Source organism: Octopus bimaculoides, chromosome 10 (genome assembly GCF_001194135.2).
Source record: "Octopus bimaculoides isolate UCB-OBI-ISO-001 chromosome 10, ASM119413v2, whole genome shotgun sequence".
Taxonomy (NCBI): Eukaryota; Metazoa; Mollusca; class Cephalopoda; order Octopoda; family Octopodidae; genus Octopus; species Octopus bimaculoides.
The window spans coordinates 24,166,357-24,172,472 of record NC_068990.1 but is presented as its reverse complement, the minus strand read 5'-3'; the positions used below and the strand labels follow the sequence as shown (position 1 = coordinate 24,172,472).

The window sequence follows — 6,116 nt, the reverse complement described above, 5'->3', positions numbered from 1 at the left end:
CAAATCAGAGCTACCTTGTGCTAACTTGCGTGTCAGGAACTTTATCGCCCAGAAAATTAGATCAGGTTGCTTATATATATGAGATAATATATGATATAATTTTTTATATTGTTTTGGTTCGAAATACTATAAATACTATAAATCTAAAACTATATTCACGGCTTTCATAGGAAGATAAGATACGCATAACATATTTATAACATTAAATGTGTTGTATTGTGTATAATCTGTCTTGGTCTATTTTTGCTTCTGATATACTAATGGAACATTCAGTTTTTTTAGTGCTCTATCATTTGTACTATCATTTTTCACTTGTACTTCGAGTTTCGAGAATTGAAATTACGATATACTAATTGCTGATCACATATTTCATTAACAGTTAACTTTTTTTACTGCCTTAAGGGAAGATACGTTGAATAATGTAGTCCGAGATACGCAATTCTTGAAAAAAGAAAAATGATGCATTGGTCAACAACAGTGATTTGTGACTTCTAACTGGAGAACCTGCAAAAAATAAAGACAACAAAATATAATAAAATAGAAACACTTTCATAATATGTTTAACCCTTTTGTTTGAAATATTTTATACGAAATAGACTGATTCTTTCCAATCAATTTGAAAATAATGAAGCATTTAGTAACATTACTTTCATTATTAAAGAGGTGTGATCAGAACTTATAATTCAAATAATTTTTGAAACAGGAATTTCGTATTATTGAATCTGGGGTGGTTTTAGGTGGGTTGGAATCAAATTGTTAAATATCTTTATATACATAAAATGCATTATCTTATTCGCGTAAAGTTATATTTAACACATTCGAATGTATTCTGACGTGACCAAATCTTTCGTTGTGGAGATAGTACCAAGAAAATATACCCCCGTTTTGAGACTTGTGAAAACTCATATATTGTGTGAGGAGAAGGGGCTGTGTATGACGTCACTGGATCATAGGCTGCTTCCGTTTCAGCATTGTACCGTTTCGTCAGCTATGAGATCCAAGTCTCATTCAGATTCAGAACAAGTACAAAATTATCCTTATTTAAACAGCATACAAAATGTCTGCTGATGTAGGGAAAGATTGGTCAAATGATAGATTTGGTTTTCTTAATTGAAGAAGCAGAACGACATAGAAACGCGTGAGTCTTACAATCCAAAGATGTGATTCCCAGACACCTTCCCCACAAAGAAAGCAGAACTACGCAGTGACGTATGTGTCATACGCTCCAGTGACGTTACTTTGTATTTTGTATAATCAACATTAATATTATATCATGTACAATCTATTTTTAATCGATTTTTGCTGGAAGGCAGTACTCATTCAGGAGCTGCTTCATTCAGTTCTATCAATATCCATTTAAAGTAACCTCAGACTACGAGTGATGGAAAATTTTTTGAAAAATGAAAGAATACTGCAAACAATTGAATGGTTGCCATTAGTATACCAGAATCTCTTAAATATCGGACAAAGTGTCTTGTAGTATTTAACTGCTTATTTTAGCAGTTTGAGCTCAAATTCTGCAGCGTCCGACTTAGCCTTTAACCCTTCATGAGTCGATACATCAAACTCCGAAGAAGTAACAAGGTCGATTAAATTGACTGTTCGATACACTAAAAACTATGACCTCCTGTCTATGTTAGAAATCATTATCTCCAAACAACTACAATATATCGCTAGACTACAACATATCAACCCGACTGATTGGAGACAGATATTGCATAGAATCGATGAAAATATGAAATATTGAATTTTGCATTCCCTCCTCCCGATATATATATATATATATATATATATATATATTTACATGCATATTTATGTGTGCAAACATTCACATGCATATACTGATGTAATATACTTCTGTAATATATGTTTCTTTTCCTACAATCTATCAGCAAATAAAATACGTTAAAGAAAACTATTGGCAATGAGAACAGATTTTGCAAACATTATCATAAAAACTGCCTTCCTATAACAGTTGCTCATATCTTTACGATCTGATGTAAAGTAATTATATCGTCGGACAGGCGGCAGACATGATAATCTTTATAAGAAAAATAGAAACTGAATTTTCTCCCTGTTGCAAATTTACCAGTGTGTTGCAAATACGCATTGCCAATTGTAATCATTTAAAATTTGGACTAATAAATGCCTGGCATGCCCTTTCTACATAGTCTACATTTGCTTCTTAAAATTTTCTCGCTCTCTATCTATCTATCTGTCTGTCTATCTATCTATCTATCTATCTATCTATCTATCTATCTATCTATCTATCTATCTATCTATTTATCTATCTATCTATCTATCTATCTATCTATCTATCTATCTATCTATCTATCTACGTACACGCACACACAAACATATACACACACATACACACACACCTTCTTCTTGCGGACAGTCGCTCGAACTTAGAAAAGAAGTGGTATACGCACAGTTTACTATTCAGTATTACCGCAGCTGTCTGACGAAACTCTGAGTAACATTTTGGCTTTAATAAACAGTGTATTACACTACCTTTGGTATTTTTGTACTATTTTTCCCACCTTGTTTTGCATCTATTATATATATAATAGCTTTGTTTAGCTGAGGCAGTCTCTCGCCATTAGAGTGCATAGAGCCTCAAGCAAGTTACAACTCGTAACTCGCTTCAAGACGCTCTACAGCTTCAAGCGAAACTAGCGAAAGAGTGTGACAAGAGACTAACTCGAAGAAAGTCGAAGATATCAATAATCTCTATAATCTCCATTACAGTGTTGTATATTCTTTCTTACTGCGGTTGACACTAAATCTGTATATGTGTCAATGTATTATATCAATGATAAATCAGTGATACGAAATAATCAGAAAAATGTAATCAAATACACCGGCAGACCTACACTACAAGAAAAGAAAATCATGAACAGTTCGCTTTTATATTGGTGCAATGTAGTATCTTAAACAAAGCTAACTATTAGCAGCAAATCATTAATCTACAATCTGATATATTGCAGTCTGCATTAGATTAAGTTTGGTTTCAACGCATATAATCGTTATTTTTAACTTTCGAGTATTTTTAACTTTCTAATCCACTGAAGAATAAGTATGCGCTCTGCAGTTCATATACAACTCATATTTCTGTATCTTAGTTTTCATTGTATAGTTTGTGATAATCGCTTGCAGTTGTTGATTATCATTTTACTGTCTTTGATTAGACACGATAAAGAAAATTATTTTAAAGTAAGTTATTCAACATATATTTTCCCCAGTATTTGTTGTAATGGAATAACTGATGAGTTGATACTGCTGAATATTCATAGTTGCATCATGAATAATCTAATAAACAATAACTTAATCACTTACTCTATTCTCTCAAATAGTTTAATTGAAACAGTCAACATTTCTTCCTCATAATTTCATCGTTAAACGCCACCAATTCCGTTCTATATTTAAGAGATAAGGAATAATGTACTCCAATTTAAAAAAAAAATATTACATTCTTTGATGTTATATATACACATATATATATGTGTGTGTGTGTGTATGTGTGTATCTTCAGTAACGTACAGACCATATGCTCTATGTGTGGTGGAGTGAGGTAGGAAGGGAACCATATAAGGAAAGAGAAAGATTGAGATAGAGAAACAGAGAGACTGACAAAAATTTGATGATTTTACTATTAAGAGGATTTAAAGCACTGGCAGTCTTGTTCGTTCGTGTCTGCATTAAAAGGGTTAGAAAATTGTCATGGAAATACTGTGGGTACAAAGTAACAAACAAGAGCTTATGAAAAGCTGTTACACATTGTAAGACAAGCCAGCCAGTGGCTGTCAGATAGGTGTTAATGCGGTCATTTGCAGTTTGAAAAAAAAAACCAGTGAATGGAAAGGGGATTTATATTTTGAAGAACATTAGGGATACAAGGTCGACAAAATATACTTTATGGCATTTAGGTATGACTCACCTCTGCAGTGCATAGCTGGTGAGTCAGCTACAGATTATAGCTACCTAATGTGTATGCATGTTTGTGATTGTCTGTGTAATTTAAATGGAGGTTCTCTGTATGTGTTTTCGTGTTTATGTCCGTGTGTGAATGTGTGTTATTGTGTGCGTGTGAATGTGTTTGCGTATGTGTTTTTTTTTATTTTTGCGTGTGTGGTGTATGTGTGTTTGTCTGTGTGTCTAACTATAGAGATGAGTGCGTTTCTGCATATGCAAAAGGTGTTTGTTTTCTAGCCTATGTAGCCTGTATGTTTGTGCAGTTTTTTTTTAATGCGGATTTCTATGATTTTTAGGTGCGTGCGTACGCACCCGTCTTTATTGTGTACGTGTGCATGTGCGAGTGCGTGTGTGTGTTTATATGTTTATGTGTGTGTTTTTGTGCGTGAGTGTATCTCAGCGTTTACGTGTTTTCCTGTTTTAAATTTTTTGTATTTGTATGCGTGTATGTGCGTGTGTATATGCGTTTGTGCGTTTGCGCGTGTGCGTGCATGTGTGTGCGTATGAATGCATGTGTGTATGTTTCTATATCCATGTTCTGCTAGTTCGTATTTGTATGCGTGCATGTGCGTTTGCGTACGCGTATGCACATATGTGCGCAAGGCATGTGTATATGCATGCGAATGTATGCGTGTGTGTGAATTTGTGCTTTTTTGTGTGTATGGGTGTGCGCAATCATATTTGGGTGTGATTAAATTCAGATTCCTCCTTGTCTTTATATGTCTATCTGCATTTATCTGTTATTTCTTTTCGTGTCTCTCCATGTGCGATTGTGTATGTATCTTATTTCTTTATTGTCCACAAGGGGCTAAACATAGAGGGGACAAACAAGGACAGACAAAGGGATTAAGTCGATTACATCGACCCCAGTGCGTAACTGGTACTTAATTTATCGACCCCAAAAGGATGAAAGGCAAAATCGTCCTCGGCGGAATTTGAACTCAGAACGTAACGGCAGACGAAATACCGCTAAGCATTTCGCCCGGCGTGCAAACGTTTCTGCCAGCTCGCCGTTTGTGTATGTATCTGCGAGTGTCTGGGTGTATATACATGTACAAGTGTATAGGAGCATGCGTTCATATTTAAGAACGTGTTTGCGTGTGTGTGTGAGAGAGAGACGTGTCTGTATATGTGTTTTGTAGTTTTTGGTTTTCTTTATTACTTGGTTCAGTCATTTGACTGCAGCCATGCTGGAGCACAACCTTAAAGGGTGTTAGTCGAACAAATCGACCCCAGGACTTATTCTATCGGTTTCTTATGCCGAACCGCTAAGTTACGGAGACATAAACACACCAACAACAGTTGTCAAGCGATGGCGAGTGGGGGACAAACACAAACACACAAGAGCCCGCCATATATATATATATATATATATATATATATATATATATAGATAGATAGATAGATATGGCGGGCTCTTTCCAGTTTCCTTATACCAAATCCACTTTGGTTGGCCCGAAGCTATAGTAGAAGACACTTGCCCAAGCTGGCACGCAGTGAGACTGAACCCGGAACCATGTGGTTGGGAAGCAAGCTTCTTACCACACAGCCACTCCTGCGCCTGGCCGTTTCCCTCGTTTCTTAGGTTACTTGTAGTTGTATGCGTTCATGTGCATTTCTGTATGCGTTTGAATGCGAGCATATGTGCGTGCATATGCGTATGTGCGCGTTTGTATACGTCCACCTTTTAACGTGCTGTAGCATGGGCGTGTTTTTTTTAATACACTTAGTCTACTTGGTGCGTATGTATTCGTAAAAGTTTAGATACATAACTAACATAGGTGTTTAACCATGTTTTCCATCGCACACGTTGTGTTCTCTATAATGTATCTGTATGTATGTGCGCGCGTGTGTACACGCTGGTACTATGTGGCTGCGTCTGTATGGCGTATGTTTCTCATGTGATTTTCATTTATACAATTCATTATACATGTTTGTCTCTCGTCGAATAGCTCACTTGTCAGAGTGTATGCTCATATATCGAAATATATATATATATACATATACAAACTGTGTGTGATGCACGAGGGCACACAGACGCACCCTAGATATGCACCTATACATACAGGTGGATGTCGGTATGCACATACCTGTACGTATATATGCATATACTCATTTACTATATATATATATATATATAT

General features: G+C 35.6%; 1 long non-coding RNA gene across 1 annotated transcript in view; it reads right to left on the bottom strand.

Moving 5' to 3' along the window:
- Positions 1–241: 241 nt before the first annotated feature.
- The window catches only part of LOC106874754 (uncharacterized), a 10,287-nt gene continuing 4,412 nt past the window's right edge, over positions 242–6,116 (bottom strand). Inside the window, exons 2-3 of the long non-coding RNA XR_001410052.1 lie at positions 3,340–3,419; positions 242–504 (exon numbers count right to left, since the gene is read on the bottom strand). This is a non-coding gene — a long non-coding RNA (uncharacterized LOC106874754). The remainder of the gene's footprint in view (positions 505–3,339; positions 3,420–6,116) is intronic.